This window comes from Hyperolius riggenbachi, chromosome 2, assembly GCF_040937935.1.
Source record: "Hyperolius riggenbachi isolate aHypRig1 chromosome 2, aHypRig1.pri, whole genome shotgun sequence".
Lineage (NCBI taxonomy): Eukaryota > Metazoa > Chordata > Amphibia > Anura > Hyperoliidae > Hyperolius > Hyperolius riggenbachi.
The window spans coordinates 562496901-562516518 of record NC_090647.1 but is presented as its reverse complement, the minus strand read 5'-3'; positions in this window follow the sequence as shown (position 1 = coordinate 562516518).

Below are 19618 nucleotides of genomic sequence, written 5' to 3'. Positions count from 1 at the left end.
GAAATGTGCACAGGAGCAAGCCCAATCCTGCACAGCACTGCTTCAATACAGGTCAGTAGATTCTACTGACCTGTGGCTTAGATGAAGTCCCAGAGGACGTATATCTACTGACCTGTGGACGAAGTGGTTAATTTTCGGTTGGGGTACAGGAAAGGAGCCAGGAAGTGCAAAGCTCTCTCCATCTTTTCCCATCCAGAAAATTTCACACTTGTCCTGATTGACCTGTGATCCTGATGCTTCTGAGTACCTGGCAATCTCTGAGACAACTACCTTTGCCTCCTCTGCCCCAGAGACTATCACAGTTACATCATCATCAGCATAGGCCACTACCTTGAAGGATGAGACACCAGGGATGCCCGCAGGAACTCCACTGAGCATGCTGTTCTCCAACCTCCTCACAAAGGGGTCGATCGCAAACACGTACAGGAGGGAGCTCAAAGGGCAACCCTGACGGACACCAGAACTTACTTCAAAAGGTTTACCAACCCAACCATTGACAAGCATGAAACTCTCTGCCCCTTTGTACAATGTACGGAGCCAATCAACAAAACCACCCTGTAGACCATAAATGCAAAGCAACTGCCACAGGTACTCATGGTTGACCCGATCAACAGCCTTGGACTGGTCCAATGCCAGCAAGTACTTTCCCCAACCCTCAGCCCTTCACCGCTCCAAGACTTCCCGGACAGCTAACAACGCTGAGAAAGTGCCTTTACCCGGAACTGAGCAGTGCTGATGGCGAGAAAGCATACATGTTGCCTGAGTCAGGCGCCAGAACAAAATTTTTGCCAAAATCTTCCTGTCGACGTTGAGAAGGCTGATGGGACGCCAATTCTCAATCATCTCGGGATCTTTACCTTTTGACAGAAGGATCACAGCCGATTGCCTCATGGATGATGGTAACACACCCTCAGCAAGGCAATGATTAAAAACATCTGCCAATTGAGGTGCCAGAAATGACTTGAAAGCCTTGTAAAATTCAGCCGTCAAGCCGTCTGGACCAGGGGTCTTTTTAGGTGTAAGGCTATCAATAGCTCTTAGTACTTCCTCGGTAGTGATTACCTCTGTCAAATTTATGTCAGAAACATCAACATCATCGAAAAAACGGTGTGGAGACCAGAAAATCTTTCATCCTTGCTTGATCAAGTGACTTTCTCCCAAGCAAATCAGCATAAAAACCTCTAGCAATGGACAGGATTCCCAGCCTGGACTTTGCTACAAATCCTGAACCATCTCTGAGACCAATGACCGTTTTAAGCGCTGCACCTTGTCTGCAGTTCTGGTAGGGATCAGGCAAGTGGTATTTGCCATAATCCCTTTCCAGACACAGAGAGGACAGCCGGTCATACTGCTGCTGCCTGAGTTGAGTCTTGACCTCAGAGATCTCCCCTGATCTCCGCCTTCCGAAACAAGGACTTCAAGTCTTCTTCTCAGTTGTTGGTAAGCAACATATTTACCAACGTGTTTTTTCTTGGCTAGGCCCTTGAAGAGTCCAACAACCCGCTTTTTGACTACCTCCCACCACTCTGACCTGTTGCCAAAGCAGTCCAGGATAGTAACCTGTGCCTGAAATAAATCCTCAACAGATTGTCTTATACTCTCCTCCAGCAATAGAGTCGAATTTAGTCTCCAGATGCCCCTACCCCTGGAAGGAGCCTCCGAAACATTCAAGTCTACCGACAGAATACAGTGATCAGAGAATTCTACCGCCTGTACCCTAGGGGACGAGGTAGCAAGACTCTCTGTAACAAAAAACCTGTCTATTCTACTCTGACTAGTACCTCTAGAAAAAGTGAACCCAGTGAGGTTTGGTGAATGTCGAACGTGAACATCCACCAAACCAGCCTCACTAACTATTCTATTTAATGAAATACTATCACAACCCAGCCGAGTATTGGCACCTCTCCTGTCCATTGACCTGACAATGGTGTTAAAATCACCACCAAATACTACATGCCGGGTTGTAAAAAGGAAAGGCCTGACCGCTGTAAAAAGGCATTTCCTCTCCCATTTGGACTGGGGGCCATAGATGTTAATTAGCCTGAGGTCATGCCCCTTCACAACGATGTCTAGGACCAGACATCTCCCCATTTCTATCTCAAATACTCGCCGACAAGTTACTAAACCAGTTCTAAAAAGCACTGCCACACAACTCTAAGGCTCAGCCGCAAGAGACCAATAACTCGGACCAGATCTCCAGTCCCTCTTGGCCAGGTGGATATCAGCCAAAGAGGTGAGCCTAGTCTCTTGCAAAAACAAAATGTCAGCATCAAAACGGCTGAGAAAAAATAAGGCTAACTCACAAGCTCTTACTGATTTTATGCTGGCAACATTAATGGTCTCCAGCTTTAGTGGTGGGACAACAGCCATTTGAGTGTTTAAAATAGAATCCTTCCAACTTACTTCACAACGGACAAAAAGAAATAAAAGAACACAAGACAGAGACAACATTAGGATGCATTCTTCTGCCCAGAGTCTGCTGTGTCCATGACCTCTTCAGAGGATGGATCTTCCTGCTCATTTTGCAGGGTACTAAACCTGTTGGACAAATGGATGTCCTGTCTTTTAACAGTGGCCTCATACTGCCTCTGTAATCGCCTCTCCTTAAGGGTTTTAGGTTTATGTTTCTTCACATAACGAAGCCTATTTTCCAGATAAATCAGTTCATCTGGAGGTAGATCATCCCACTCAACTGACATCATCGGCTCTCTCTCTAATGAGGGAGGGACCACAGATGTCTCAGAAAGTAACATTGGGGAGGGGGGATTAGACAAAGGGACAGGGACGGGAGGTTCATCAGGAGGGACAGGAGGGAGGGCAGAAGGAGGAGGGATAACAGGAGGGGAAGGTGAGGGAAGAGTAGTAGGGGAAACAGTTGGAGAGGGAGAAGAAGGTTTGGGACTTGGCCCAGGTTTTGAAATTGACTGGGCCAGTGGCCCCTTACCATCTCTGGTAACTATAGCTTCCTTGGTCCCTTTTTCCCTGGGGCCCTTGTGTGACCCAGGATAAGGGGTATTAGCGGCTTTCCTTTTAGGACCTCCAGACTCGGGTGATTTTTGGGAGGGAGTACCCGCTCCCCCAGTCACATTCCCAGTACGACCTCTTCCCCTGGCCCTCTTCACTACATGCCACAGTTCCTCAGAGGCCTCCTCAGCGGGCGCTGTTTCAGAGGAGAGAACAGTCGTTGGGTTGACACTAGGTTCAGACACAGGATTCGACACATCAGGAGGAGTGGCAGGGGAAACAGACTGAGAGGTTTGCACAATAGGAAGGTTAAGGGCATACGACTGTACTCCCTCCTCTTCCATCTTTGCCAACAAGGCCTCCTTCACTGTGGCAGGCAAGTTTTCCCAGGAGTTTGGACACACACATATAGGGATGGCCAAAACTATGGCACAAATTACACTTGATATTTTTACAATCCTTTGCGTCATGCCCAAACTCCTGGCAAAGACCACACCGGGGCTGCTTACAGCCATAGCTGTAGTGCCCCCTCCCCCCACAACGGTTGCAGACCCTGGGCTGACCTGGGTAGAAAACTGAAATTTTATCTCTTCCGATAAGGGCGGATCTCGGGACATGAGAATACACTCCATTTTCGTATCTCATTTTTATCGAGATTTCATATCCGCCCCACCAGATACCCAGGTCATCCAGGATCCTCTGGGGACGGGACACCACATCTACATAGTGAGAGAGCCAGAGGATAACGTCTTGTACTGGGATGGATTCATTGTACACTACAACGGTAGTTTTCCTCTCCAGGGGTTGCCGAGACACATACGATGCAACAAAGTTTTTCCACTCTACTCTCCTTCTATCCTTCTCTTTCATAAAAAACTCTTGCCCCCCTGAAGTCAGAAAGCTAACGTCGTAGTACTCAGTGGGGTCACCAGGAGCAATGATCGCATAAATGTCCTGGGCCTTTACACCCGTGTCAAGGAGAAGATGAACAAAGTCCTGCTTTCCCGGGATCCGGGATTCACCAATCCATTTCAAATGGACCACGTTCCTCCTCCCCCCTGACACAGGTGCATCCTCCCCCTGTCCCAAGGGAGCGGGCACTCTCTTGCCTCCAGCAACACTACCACCTGACCGACCGCTTGCTGCCTTTTGGGCATACGAAAAAGGTTTAGCCTGCGGCTTGGGTAGCACAGTAGGTGCTACAGCTTCCCCACTCCTGGTGACAGAGGCTAAACCAGAACTAGAAGAAACTGATGTTTTTTTTTACAGAAGGATGACACTCGCCTACACCAGCAATGACCTCCATGAGGATTTCACTGCCTTTATCATCATAACAAAAAAGTACTTCATTTCTAATCAGGAAACGCATACCACCTGCTCTGAAATCTGATTGAATACCTAGGCTGGAATCACCTAAACCTATGGATTCAATCCTACCGAAATTAGCCTCTTCCTCTATCTGAAAAAAAATCAAGTACTTTACAATGTTTGATGTCTAATATATACAATACGCCAGGTTCTATGACATACCGCTTGTTTCCTGCTACAAAATCTGCTATCACCCTCGGCCCCAAAAGTTCTTTATCAAAGCGTTCTATTGCCCTGTTATCTTTAACCTGTCGGGGCTATACCTTTTTGGCAGATGAGTCAGGACCCCCAGAAGGGACAGCTGCCACCCCTAAAAACTCCTTTTCAAGACCACCAGATACTGAAACAGAATCGCCATTGCCTGCCGTGCATGCAAGACCCAAGGCTAGTGCCAACCCATCCACCACCACAGTTTTAATGTCACCAAAAATGGTGTCCACAGTTTTTACTTTAATGTGGACAGTGGACTCAGCTGGCCCTGACCCCAGATCCCCAGCAGGCACGACAGAAGCCCCGACAGGACCCGGAATTGAAGACACAGGGTTATCAGCACTATTAATAGACCTGGATTCATCCTCAATATTGGCAGCTAGCCGTTTTTCTTCAGCAGATGACACACTAGTTTGTACAGCTGGGAGTGGGGACACAATAACTTCTGGCACATGTTTCTGCACACCGACATTACAGTTCACACCAGTAGATAAATTAGCATTAACAGACAAATATTGCTCACAGCCACCATTATCTTCAATGGATGTGGCAGAGTTCCCCCCTGGAGGTGCAGACACCTGAGAAGGGGTTAATGAAACATCCTCTTTCTCATAGCTGGTGACAGCTTTACTCACAGAAGCTCCGTCACCAGCCTGCAGCTTCTCACCAGGCTGAGTATCAGAAGCTCTGCTGGCTCCCACACGCAGGGATGCCGGGGATAACTGAGAGTACAGATCTCCAGTAGTGCTGACATCACTTCCTCTTGGCTTTCCCGCCAATCCCAGCCCTGCATCCTCGGCAGTAGACAGCTGTGGAGCACAGGGCTGGCTGCGAGCAGCATGCTTCTTCCTCATAGTGAGTTTTAGTTTACTTTTCCTCCTTTTTGCTGCTCTTGGCAGCGATGTACGTAAGTTTGTCTCTGTCTTTTCCTCCAGCAGGCCAGCATCAGCAGGTTCCTCGCTCACAGGGGACACATCAGCAAACACATCACTCCCCAGCACACCAGCACTGCTAGGGACAGGCAATTCAGGCTGCATGCCCTCTCCCACCACATCAGCACCAGCAGACTCCTGGCTCACAGGGGGTGCAGGGGGCACATCAGCAGACACATCACTCCCCAGCACACCAGCACTATCCTCAGGCACAGGCTGCATATCCTCCTCCATACGCTCAGTGTCAGCAGGCTCCTGACTCACAGGGGATGCAGGGGCCACATTAGGCACATTGCTCGTCACACCATCAACTCCACCGGCAGCCGCATTAGGTGTAGGCACGTTAGACTGCAACACCTCCTTCTCCATAGCTTTCTCTGTACACACAGGGCTGCTCTGGGTTTGCACATCAGCACAGTCCCCCTCTCCGGCAACAGCCACACTCTGCTGGGGGGCCCTGGGCACAGCTGGGTCACCAGTACCCTCCACACCTTCCAGGGTCACCTCCATCTCCTCTAACTGCCCACACGGGGTCTCACTGGGATTACCCTCCACTCTTTCCGCGGGACTTACGGTTTGGGATGTCTCAGCTCTCACATCGGCTCCAGGTGTAGGTGTTGTTCTTCCCATAGCTGGCTTTGCTGCTTGCAGACGGAACCGAGCAGCATTACGGTAGGATTCACGGAAGGGTCCACCTTTCTCCTCCAGTTCTGACACCACTTTCCTCTGCTCATCTACTTTTCTTTGTAGCTCCGCAGTTACTGGGTCGGTTTGGAGGAATTCAGGTCTCCATCTCACTCCAAAACGGTTTATCCGTTCTTTTAGCTGCAACTCCAGTTGGTCATACAAGTTGGAATGATAACTCATTGCCTTATTCCAGGCCACCACATCCGCCACCACATCTCTGGAAGCTGCTTCTCGGATATTCCCCCCTGCCCCTAGGTAAGACAGGTCAGGGGGGACATGAGCCAGCTGCTCCATTGCTGGAAGCAGCTGGCTAGTGTAGAGAGGGCCCCTGCAGGCCAAGGCCTAAGCAAGGACCTCAGGTGTCTCCAAGCCCAAAAACAAGCACAGAACTGGGCTAGGTATAAGCCGGTTATGCTGCTCTCTGAATCTCAACAGGAGCTCCCCACCACATGTCTGCTCTGGTGCAGAGACTGATGGGAATGGATCAGTGATCTCTGTACAACACTGTGGAATATGTCAGAGCTATATACATGTATAATAATAATAGTGTGTGACTGTGGTGAGGACATTAGAGTGTAAGCTCCCCTGGTGCAGAGACTGATGGGAATGGATGAGTGACCTCTGTACAGCGCTGTGGTATATGTCAGAGCTATATAAATGTATAATAATAATAGTGTGTGGCTGGGGTGAGGACATTAGAGTGTAAGCTCCTCTGGTGCAGAGACTGATGGGAATGGATCAGTGACCTCTGTACAGCGCTGTGGTATATGTCAGAGCTATATAAATGTATAATAATAATAGTGTGTGGCTGGGGTGAGGACATTAGAGTGTAAGCTCCTCTGGTGTAGAGACTGATGGGAATGGATCAGTGATCTCTGTACAGCACTGTGGCATGTCAGAGCTATATAAATGTATAATAATAATAGTGTGTGACTGTGGTGAGGACATTAGAGTGTAAGCTCCTCTGGTGCAGAGGCTGATGGGGCTGATGGGAATGGATCAGTGATCTCTGTACAGCGCTGTAGAATATGTCAGAGCTATATAAATGTATAATAATAGTGTGTGACGACTGTGGTGAGGACATTAGAGTGTAAGCTCCTCTGGTGCAGAGGCTGATGGAAATGGACCAATGATTGAAGAATATGCCAGACTTGTATATGAATATATAGTAACTGTTCCTCACCTGCGACTGTCAGATTTGTCCCATTTCCCCAGAATTTATCAAACGATAAACCGAGTTTAACGCAGGTGTAATTTCCAGTATCATTTGCTGTGACAGAGGAGATGACGAGAGAGGTGGGGGTGACAGTCCTCAGCGAGGTGTTACCCAGAGGTGATCTATTCATATACCAATGGTGATGTGCAATCTTTGCCTCCCCAACATTGGTGACATCACAGTACATGGTGGCAGTGCCACCCACAGTGACATGAAGGACGGGAGGATATTGGATCACCACCATGGCTCCGGCACCTGCAAAAAAAAAAATACACTCAGTATACTACTAAGAAAGGTGTACTTATATCCTTGATTAATTCTCCAAATGACAGTACATGCTGTCACCCCAAATGGATTCAGGTTAAAAATTAATCTACAGTTGCTATCTCATTTGTTAACTGAGGACTACCTGTAAAATCAACAACTCCTAAATATGATTAACCTCATACAGTTTTTTTTTGTTTTTTGTTTTTTGTTTTTGTTTTTTATGACGCCATTGCTATAGCCTTGTAGTACAGTACGTTACACACTGTTTATTGTTTATATGTCAAATGTTTGCACTTTTGTTTTCCCAACCCCCCTACCTCTATAGAATTTTCCCCCATGTGTACATTTATCCCTATTGTCACAAATGGCTATTCAGTCACCTTTCTCAGTGTTCAGGACCACAATCTATGTACTAGACAGCTGAGAGCAGGCACACACACACAACCAGTGTCCACACACATACAATCAAATCACTTGCCTCTACTTGTTTAGACAGGGACACCACCACCGTTTTGTTTTTGTTTGTTTTTTCTTTAAAGTCGATTTGATACTGTATTGCTTTTCCTGTTAATAAGACACATTATTTAAAGATGCAAATGCCTAAAAAAAAAACACAAATGCATACAATATTGTAAAAACAAAAAATGCAAATGCAGAAATGCACATGCATTAGGTAACCTGTCCCCCACTGGGACAGTCTAACCATCTCTCTTTGTTTCTTATTCCAGCACACAAAGCCATTATCAACACTGGTAAACCAATTAGCAAGTCTTCTAAAGTCTATTAAGGTGAACATACATCATATATCATGGGATCAGATGAAAATCAGTGCCATCAAGTGCATGCCTGATCAACGATGCAACTAATTTTGGGCTAAAATTGGTTATATTAATCAGTCAGACATACCGCAAGATGCCGGGCCTGCGTGGTCGGTTGGGTGTGTGGCAGTAATGGCAAGCGGTATCGGGACGAGCGATGATCATGATGAAATCCCGACGCTGTCTCCCCTAATTGTCCATGCACCAATCGCCCCCCCGGTGTCCAGCACACTATATATTACCTCTCTGTCTGCCTCCGAGCTGGCTCCGGGAGCTGACCTCCATCCATACACGCATCTTACGTGGTTGCCAGTGTACATGTGGGCACATGATGTGTAACATCACACACACACCCGCGTTACTCTGGCAACCACGTGGAGCGCGTGTATGTACGGAAGAGCCTGGTGCCAGCAGTAGACAAGTGGCGAAAGTGAACAGGCAATGTACAGTGCACTGGGCACCAGGGGGAGAATATTCATCATTGGAGGGCAGCGTCGGGGCGGTGGATGTGGCTTCACAAGGCCAATTTTGAATCAATCTCAGCATGCAACTGATCGGGAATCCGCCTGTGGTGTATGGGCAGACAACAGATCTCTCTCCAATCACATTCGATCATAGAGAGATCTGTCTCTTGGTAAACATGCATGCCAGGAATGTGATTCATTATTTAAAAAACTTCAATTTTACCTCTTCTTTTTACATTTAAAGGTAGCCATAGACTGGTCGATTTGCCATTAGATCGACCAGCTGACAGATCCCTATCTGATCGAATCTGATCAGAGAGGGATCGTATGGCTGCCTTTACTGCAAACAGATTGTGAATCGATTTCAGCCTGAAACCGATAACAATCTGTTCAGCTGCTCCTGCCGCCTGCTCCCCCCCCCCCCCCCCCGTAAACATTACCTGATGCTGGCTCCCGGGCATCTTCTCCGCATTGCACCGCTCTGTTCCGGCTCCATCCCGGCGCTTCCTGTGTCACTCCGTGACCAGGAAGTTCAAATACAGCGCCCTCTATTTGAACTTCCTGGTCACTGCAGTGACACAGGAAGCGCCGGGATGGAGCGGGTGCAGCGCGGAGAAGATGCGGAGAAGACGCGGAGAAGATGCCCGGGAGCCAGCGTCGGGTAATGTATACCTGATCGGATCGGCCGCCGCTAGCGACGCGCTCCCTACCCGCGGGCGATCGAGGGTAATTTCCCGCACGGCGCGATCGACGGACCGATCTGATTTTGGGAGGAAATCGGATCGGCGGGTGCGTTTAGCGCAAGCGATTGGCAGCAGATTCGATCCCAGGATCGAATCTGCTGTCGAAACGGACGCGAATCGGGCCAGTGTATGGCCACCTTAAAAGTTTAGCAGAGGCCTTAATTATCGTACTTTCTCCTACTTCCAAAGCCTGCCCGACTGCAGAAATTTCAGGCAGATAAGGACTGCTGTAATTATTTTATTGCACACATAGCAGAGAAAAAACAAAAGCTTTAATCAGCAGGGGGCTGGAGAGATTGGACACTATACTTCAAATAGTTTACAGAAGCCACAGATGCTATCTTCACACCTTCCCCTGGATAAATAATGGGCAGCTACAAGGGGAGGGGGGGACATGGCAGCTCCTATAGCTATTAGAAACTAGGAGAAACTTCAGAAAAAAGTGGCGCTTGGTTCCCTTTAAATTAGAATATACTGCAGCTTATTGTGCAGTCTAACAAAAAGAATTCGATATGCAAAACTTAAGTATAAGCAAAAGATTGAGTAGGACTTTGACAATGACTCAAACTCAAGGCAGTCAACTATTCATGGATTACAAAAAGAAGAATGGCACATAATACACACTGGCCGATAACAACCCCAGCCCAGCAAAGGAACTTAACTTCTTTTCTAGATTTGACAAAGACATCAGTCAGCCTCCAGTCAACTTTGGGCTCACTACAGACTCACAGCCTTTAGTTCTTCACACGCCAGGAAAGCTGCAGGTCCTGATGGTGTGCAAGGGCATCTGCTCCAGGCCTGTGCTAGTCAACTAGCGGAAGTTTTTACACAAATATTCAACCTCTCTCTCTCTCTCCTTGGTTGCAGTGCCTTCATGCTTGAAATCCACAACCATTGTATCAGTTCTAAAAAATCCTAGGATGATCTGTCTTAAATACTAACAACCAGTTGCTCTAACCCGTCATCACCAAGTGCTGTGAATGGCTGGTAGCCACACACATCAAAACCTCCATCCCAGCAAATGTAGATCAACACCAGTTTGTCGATCAAACATATAGATCATCTAAGGATGCCATTGGTGTAGCTCTGCATGCTGCCCTCTCACACCTAGAAAAGCCCAACACCTATGTTAACCTCCCTGGCGGTAAGCCCGTGCCGCTATGCCGCGCAGGAGGATTTCTCAGGCCCTGCTGGGCCGATTTGCATACTTTTTTTTTTGCAACACGCAGCTAGCAGTTTGCTAGCTGCGTGAGCACTCTGATCGCCGCCCCTCCGCGCCGGTTAGCTGCCGCTCGCCGCGCTGCCCCCCCCTCCCCAGACCCCGTGCGCTGCCTGGCCAATCAGTGGCAGGCAGCGCTGAGGGGTAGATCGGGACTCTCAATGACGTCACGATGTCGATGACGTCATGACGCCCGTCGCCATGGTGACGGGGAAAGCCCTCCAGGAAATCCCGTTCTTTGAATGGGATTTCCTGATCGAAGAGGGTGTGGGGATGCCGCTGCACAGCGGCTATCATGTAAAAACTGCTCTGTGTCCCCTGGCGGTTTTTAATAGACCGCCAGGAGGGTTAAGATGCTCTTTGTTGACTACAGCTCAGCATTTAACACCAGCATACCTAGCCAGCTGACCAACAAACTCCATGCACTAGGTCTTGCTCCCTCCATATATACCTGGTTATTGGACTTTCTTACACATTGCCCTCAAGCTGTCAGGTTAGGAAATCACACATCCTCCACCCTTACCCTGAGCACTGGCATACCACAGGGCTGTGTGCTAAGGTCTCTCCTCTCTGCACTTTTCACCCATGACTGCCAACTTTCCATAACTCAAACATAATTGTTAAATTTGCAGATTATATGACTATCATTGGGCTTATATTAGACAACAAGGAAGCTGTATACAGAGAAGAAGTTAGGAACCTGACAGCATGTTGTGTCATTAACAGCTCGTTATCAAATATAAAAAAGACCAAAGAAGTTACTCTGGACTTTAGGACCACCAAAAAGACCAATCACATACCAATAATGATCAATGCAGAGGCTGTGGAGAAAGGTTCCAGTTTTTGGGAGTCACCATCACAGAGAGAACCTGTCTTGGGCTGACAACACTTCAGCTTTAATTGGCAAAGCACAACAACGCCTCTATTTTTGAGAAAACTAAGGAGCGCTAACCTCCCACAGAGGCTGCTGGTTAATTTCTACAGATGCACTATAGAAAGCGTTCTGACCAATTGCATGACGGCCTGGTACAACAGCTGCACCAGGGCTGCCAGAGAAGCCCTGCAACGAGTTGTTAAAACAGCAGAAGCCATTATCGGCACTGAACTACCATCACTGGAACTCTTGTATAAGACTCGCTGTATGAGAAAAACATTATCAAGGACAACACTCACCCTGAAAATGCCTTGTTTGTGATCCTGCCATCAGGTAGATGTTTTAGATCAATCCGCATACAAACAAACAGACTGAAAATCAGCTTTTTCCCATCTGCCATAAACTTGATGTTTCTCTGAAATAATTAACACTGTACAAATTGTTTAAATATTTGAAACCAGCTGATGACCCAGCGTTGCCTGGGTTTGTATTTGGCTGGTGTTGGCTCCACCCACTTTTTCTAACCCTAACACTCAATTACTCAATGACTTAAAGTTTGTGAGCTTTGGGTCTTTGGCATCAATAATTTGTATATTCCCATAGAAATCAAACAAATCAGATAGTCTGTTTGTGGCTCCGCCCCTCTCCAGCATTTGAACCCCAGTCAACCAATGACCAACTGTAGCAGGTTTGAGACATCTGCTATTAACAGTGTAAAAATGGTAGCAATTTAAATATTCCCCTTGAAAATCAACAAATGCATTTTGATTGCCTATTATAGGCTCCACCCACCTCCCTGAATATTAAGCAGTCACCAAGTGATCATCTGGGCAAAGTTTGAGAACCCTGCCATTAACAGTGTAAAAATGGTGGCAGTTTATATTTTCCCCGTAAAAAATTTTTTTGGCTCTGCCTACTTTTTTGTAGCCTGGACACACAGCCACTCAATGACCAATTTTGTGAGCTTTGGGGTCCTTGACATCAATAATTTGTATTTTCCCAGTGAAATGAAACAAATCTGATTGGCTGTTTGTGGCTCTGCCCCCTTTTCTGAATTTGAACCCCAGTGACCCAATGACCAACTGTACCAGGTTTGAGGCCTCTGCCATTAACAGTGCAACAATGGCAGCAATTTCATTATTCCCCTTGAAAAACAACAGGTGAATTTTGATTGGCTTTTTTAGGCTCAACCCACTTTTCTGAATATTTATCCCAGTCACCCAGTGACCAACTGTGTCAAGTTTGAGAACCCTTCCATTAAAGGATACCCAAAGTGACATGTGACATGATGAGATAGACATGGGTATGTACTATACATACACTTGTCTATCTCATCATGTCACATGTCACTTCGGGTATCCTTTAACAGTGTAATAATGGCTGCAGTTTATATTTTCCCATGTAAAAAGTTTGTTGTTTTTGGCTCCGCCCACTATTTCTAACCTGGACATACAGTCACTCAATGACCAAGTTTATGAGCTTTGGGATCCTTGGCATCAATAAGCTGCAATTTCCCATTGAAATTAAACAAATCTGATTGGCTGTTTGTGGCCCCCTTTTTAAAATGTAAACCCCAGTCTCCCAGTGACTGACTGTAGCAGATTTGAGGCCTCTGCCATTAAGACTGTAAGAAGGGCAGCAATGTAAATATTCCCCTACAAAATCAATAGGTGAGTTTTGATTGGCTGTTGTAGATTCCACCCACTTTACTAGTATTAATCCCAGTCATCCAGTGACCAACTGTGCCAAGTTTGAGAACCCTGCCAATAACAGAATGGCTGAAATCAATCTAACAAATCTGATTGGCTATTTATGGCTCCACCCCCTTTAGTGAATTTGGACCCCAGTCACCCAATGACTGTTTTAAGTTTGATGCCTCTGCCATTAACAGTGTAAGAATGGTAGCAATGTAAATATTCCCCTTGAAAACCAATAGGTGAATTTTGAATGGCTGTTGTAGGCTCCACCCACATTTCTGAATATCAATCCCAGTCACCCAGTGACCAACTGTGTCAAGTTTGAGAACCCTGCCATTAAAGTGTAAGAATTGATGCAGTTTATATTTTCCCATGTAAAACGTTTGTTGTTTTTAGCTCCACCCACTATTTCTAACCTTGACATACAGTCACTCAATGACCAAGTTTATGTGCTTTGGGGTCCTTGGCATCAATACGTTGCAATTTCCCACTGAAATTAAACAACTCTGATTGGCTGTTTGTGGCCCGCCCCCTTTTCAGAATTTAAACCCCAGTCTCCCAGTGACTGACTGTACCAGATTTGAGGCCTCTGCCATTAAGAGTGTATAAAGGGCAGCAATGTAAATAATCCCCTTGAAAATCAATTAATCCCAGTCACCCAGTGACCAACTGTGCCAAGTTTGGGAACCCTGCCATTAACAGTGTAAGAATGGTTGCAGTTTAAATTTTCCCATGTAAAAAATGTAGTTGTTGGTGCCGACCACTTTTTCTAACCTTGACATACAATCACTCAATTACCATTATTGGAGTCCTTGGTATCAATAATTTGTATATTCCCATTGAAATTAAACAAATCTGATTGGCTGTTTGTGGCTCCGCCCCCTTTCTGAATTTGAGCCAGTGACCAACTGTACCAGGTTTGAAGCACCTGCTATTAACAGTGTAAGAATGGCAGCAATTTAAATATTCCCCTTGAAAATCAACAGGTGAATTTTGATTGGCTGTTGTAGGCTCCACCCATTTTCCTGAAAACGAATTCCAGTCACCCAGTGACCAACTGTGCAAAGTTTGACAACCCTGACATTAACAGTGTATGAATGGCTACAGTTTATATTTTGCTAGTGAAATTTGGTTTTGGCTCCATCCACTTTTTGAAACCTTGACACACAGTCACTCAATGACCAAATTTGTGAGCTTTCATGTTCCTGGCATCAAAAATGTGCGAATGGAAGCAGTTTATCCACCAAGGAAATCTGATTGGATATTTGTGGCCCTGCCCCTTTAGTGAATTTGGATCCCAGTCACCCAATGACCAACTGTAGCAAGTTTTAAGCCTCTGCCATTAACAGTGTAAGAATGGCAGCAGTTTAAATATTCCCCTTAAAAATCAATAGGTGAATTTTAATTGGGTGTTGTAGGCTCCACCCATTTTCCTGAATCTTAATCTCATTCACCCAGTGACCAACTGTGCAAAGTTTGAGAACGATTAACAACCTAAGACATAGGTTCTCAACGTGTGGTACGCGTACCAGAGGGGGTACTTCTGATGGTTCCAGGGGGTACTCAGGCGTGATATACTTAACCAAGAACAACAAATTTAGTGTATAAGAAAATTATAAATCTTATTTAAACAACACCAGATTTGTATTTTTAGCTAATTAAAAGCAATAGTAAATGCTTGGAAATGGTTTAGGAACCAAGTATCACGTACTAGGATTAAATATATATTTGTCAAGGGGTACCTGTGATAATGTTTACTATGCTAGGGGGTACTTGGTGAGTACAGGGTTTTAATAGGGGTGCATACCAATAAAATGTTGAGAAACACTGGCCTAAGAATGGCGGCAGTTTACAGTTTCCCATTGAAAATAAATGGCTGAAATTTGATTGGCTGTTTGATGCTCCACCCACTTTTCCTGGATTTGTAACCTCGGTCACCTAGTGACTAGTGTTGGGCGAACACCTGGATGTTCGGGTTCGGGAAAGTTCGCCGAACATGGCCGCAATGTTCGGCATGTTCGGGCCGAACCCCGAACTCCCCGAACATCCCGCTTTTGGGGGCCCTATGGGGTCGCAGGCATAAGGGGGGAGCATGCCCGATCGCGGGGGGGGTCGGAAATTCCCCCCACCCCCTCCGCTAGCGCTCCCCCCTCTGCCCGCTTCCCCATTCAAAAGTTAGGAAGTGAAACTGTACCTGTGCGGCCGGTAGTGCGTGACTGGCAGTGGGCGGCACTATGGAGAGACTGAGGAGGAGGAGGAGTCCGGAGAGTGACGCGTTGAGGGAGGCCGGGCAGTGGGCGGATCAGCAGTAGTACCGTACTTCCTAACTTTTGAATGGGGAAGCGGGCAGAGGGGGGAGCGCTAGCGGAGGGGGTGGGGGGAATTTCCGACCCCCCCCGCGATCGGGGCATGCTCCCCCCTTATGCCTGCGACCCCATAGGGGGCCAGTATTCGGGCGAACAGGGCCCTGTTCGTGCCGAACAGGGGCCCTGTTCGGCCAGGCAATGAGCCGTTCGGGCGAACCCGAACAGTTTGGCCGAACACCACCAGGTGTTCGGCCGAACGCGAACATCACCCGAACAGGGTGATGTTCTGCAGAACCCGAACAGTGGCGAACACTGTTCGCCCAACACTACTAGTGACCAACTGTGCCAAGTGTGGGGACTCTGACTTGATTACTGTGAGAATGGCAGCCTTTTCCATTTTTTCCATTGACATGAATGGGTGGAATCTGATTAGCTGCTTTTAGCTCTGCCCAGGTGTGCAGGGGGGATGCGAGACCCCCAGAACATATCATCCCAGGTAGTAAGGGATCTGCATACCAAGTTTCGTTCAAATCTGTCAAGCCGTTTTTGAGTGATCGCGGCACATACACACATACATGCACACATACATATATACATACATACATATGATTTTATATATATACTAGCTGATTGCCCGGCGTTGCCCGGGTATGTATTTGGCTGGTGTTGGCTCCACCCACTTTTCTAACCCTAACACACAAACACTCAATGACCTAGTTTGTGAGCTCTGCATTGTTTGGCAGCAATAATTTGCATTGAAATGAAACAAATCTGATTGGCTGTGGCTCCACCCTCTTTTCTGAATTTGAACCCCAGTCACCCAATGACCAACTGTACCAGGTTTTAAGCTTGTGTTCTTAACAGTTCAAGAGTGGCAGCAAATGAATATTCCCCTTGAAAAGCAATAAATGAATTTGGATTGGCTTTTGTAGGCACCACCCTCTATTATGAATATTAATCCCAGTCACCCAGTGACCAACTGTGCAAAGTTTAAGAACCCTCCCATTAACAGTGTAAGAATGGCTGCAGTTCACATTTTCCTAGTGAAATTTGTATTTGTCTCTGCCCACTAGTGTTGGGCGAACACCTGGATGTTCGGGTTCGGGAAAGTTCGCCGAACATGGCCGTGATGTTCGGCATGTTCGGGCCGAACCCCGAACTCCCCGAACATCCCGCTTTTGGGGGCCCTATGGGGTCGCAGGCATAAGGGGGGAGCATGCCCCGATCGCGGGGGGGGGTCGGAAATTCCCCCCACCCCCTCCGCTAGCGCTCCCCCCTCTGCCCGCTTCCCCATACAAAAGTTTAAGGAAAGTACCGGTGGTAGTGGATGGCCTGGCAGTGGCACTGTGGAGTGAGGAGGAGGAGTCGGGAGAGTGACGCGTTGAGGGAAGCCGGGCAGCGGGCGGTACAGCGGTAGTACCCTTGTGGTACTTCCGCCCTTTCTCTGACCTCGCTGCCCGGCCTCCCTCAACGCGTCACTCTCCGGACTCCTCCTCCTCACTCCACAGTGCCACTGCCAGGCCATCCACTACCACCGGTACTTTCCTTAAACTTTTGTGTGGGGAAGCGGGCAGAGGGGGGAGCGCTAGCGGAGGGGGTGGGGGGAATTTCCGACCCCCCCCCCCCCCCCCCGCGATCGGGGCATGCTCCCCCCTTATGCCTGTGACCCCATAGGGGGGCCGTATGCGGCCGAACAGGGCCCTGTTCGGCCAGGTTCGGCCAGGAATTGAGCCGTTCGGGCGAATGCGAACAGTTTGGCCGAACACCACCAGGTGTTCGGCCGAACTCGAACATCACCCGAACAGGGTGATGTTCTGCAGAACCCGAACAGTGGCGAACACTGTTCGCCCAACACTACTGCCCACTGATGACCCAGCATTGCCTGGGTATGTATTTGGCTGGTGTTGGCTATGCCCACTTTTTGTAACAGTAACAGACAATTACTTAAAGGACTTACGAGCCCAAAATGTCTAAAAAAGCAAAGTACCTGTAAGCTGTTTAAATGCACGGAGGACGCCGTCCGCGCCCTCCGTGCAGTTCCGCCGGGTCCCCTTCTTGAGATCGCCCCCCGCGCCGACCCCGACCCCCCAGGCCGGGTCGGGCTCTCGTGCCGCTCTCAATATGGCCGCTTCCATTGGCCGCGGCTGCGCAGTCCGCCTAGCCGCGAGTGCGGCTGCGCAGCTCTACGGCCAACCCCCCGAACCACGCACTGTAGCGTGGATCGGAGGGGTTGGCCGTAGAGCTGCGCAGCCGCACTCGCGGCCAGGCGGACTGCGCAGCCGCGGCCAATGGAAGCGGCCATATTGAGAGCGGCACGAGAGCCCGACCGGCCTGGGGGGTCGGGGTCGGCGCGGGGGGCGATCTCAGGAAGGGGACCCGGCGGAACTGCACGGAGGGCGCGGACGGCGTCCTCCGTGCATTTAAACAGCTTACAGGTACTTTGCTTTTTTAGACATTTTGGGCTCGTAAGTCCTTTAATTACTCAATGACCAAATTTGTGAGCTTTGCAGTCTTTGGCATCAATAATTTGCATTGAAATGAAACAAATCTGGTGGGCTGTTTGTGTCTCCACCCCTTTTCTGAATTTGAACCCCAGTCACCCAATAAATAACTGTACCCAGTTTGGGGCTTGTGCCATTAACAGTGCAAGAATGGCAGTAATGAAATATTTCCCTTGAAAATCAATAGATGAATTTTGATTGGCTTTTGTAGGCTCCATCCACTTTTATGAATAATAGCTGATGAATCGGCGTTGCCTGGGTATGTATTTGGCTGGTGTTAGCTCCGGCCACTTTTTCTAACCCTAACACACAAATACTCAATGACCAAGTTTGTGAGCTTTGGGGTCTTTGTCATAAATAATTTGTATATTCCCATAGAAATTAAACAAATCAGATTGCCTGTTTGTGGCTCCACCCCTCTCCGGCATTTGAACCCCAGTCACCCAATGACCAACTGTAGCAGGTTTGAGGCATCTGTTATTAACAGAGCAAAAATAGAAGCAATTTAAATATTCCCCTTGAAAATCAACAGGTGAATTTTGATTGGCTAATATAGGCTCCACCCACTTCCCATAATATTAATCTCAGTCACCCAGTGACCATCTGGGCAAAGTTTGAGAACCTTGCCATTAACAGTGTAAAAATGGCTGCAGTTTATATTTTCCTAGTGAAATTTGTTTTTGGCTCTGCCCACTTTTTATAACCTTGACACACAGTCACTCAATGACCAGTTTGTGAGCTCTGGGGTCCTTGGCATCAATAATTTGTAATTTACCAGTGAGATGAAACAAATCTGATTGGCTGTTTGTAGCTCCACCCCTTTTCTGAATTTGAACCCCAGTGACCCAATGACCAACTGTACCAGGTTTGAGGCTTGTGCCGTTAACAGTGCAAGAATGGCTGTAATTTAAATATTCCCCTTGAAAATCAACAGGTGAATTTTGATTTTCTTTTTAGGCTCCACCCACTTTTCTGAATATTAATTCCAGTCATCCAGTGACCAAGTTTTAAGCTTTTGGGTTTCTGACATCAAAATTTTGTGAATGGAAGCAGTTTATCCAGTAAAGTAATCTGATTGGCTGTTTGTGGCTCCACCTCTTTAGTGGATTTGAACTTCATGACCGACTGTAACTGGTTTGAGGCTTCTGCCATTATTAGTGTAAGAGTGGCAGCAGTTTCAATATTTCCCTTAAAAATCAATAGGTGAATTTTGATTGGCTGTTGTAGGTTCCACCCACTTTCCTGAATATTAATCCCAGTCATCTATTGACCAACTGTGTCACGTTTGAGAACCCTGCCAATAAAAGAATGGCTGAAATCAATCTAACAAATCTGATTAGCTGTTTGTGGCT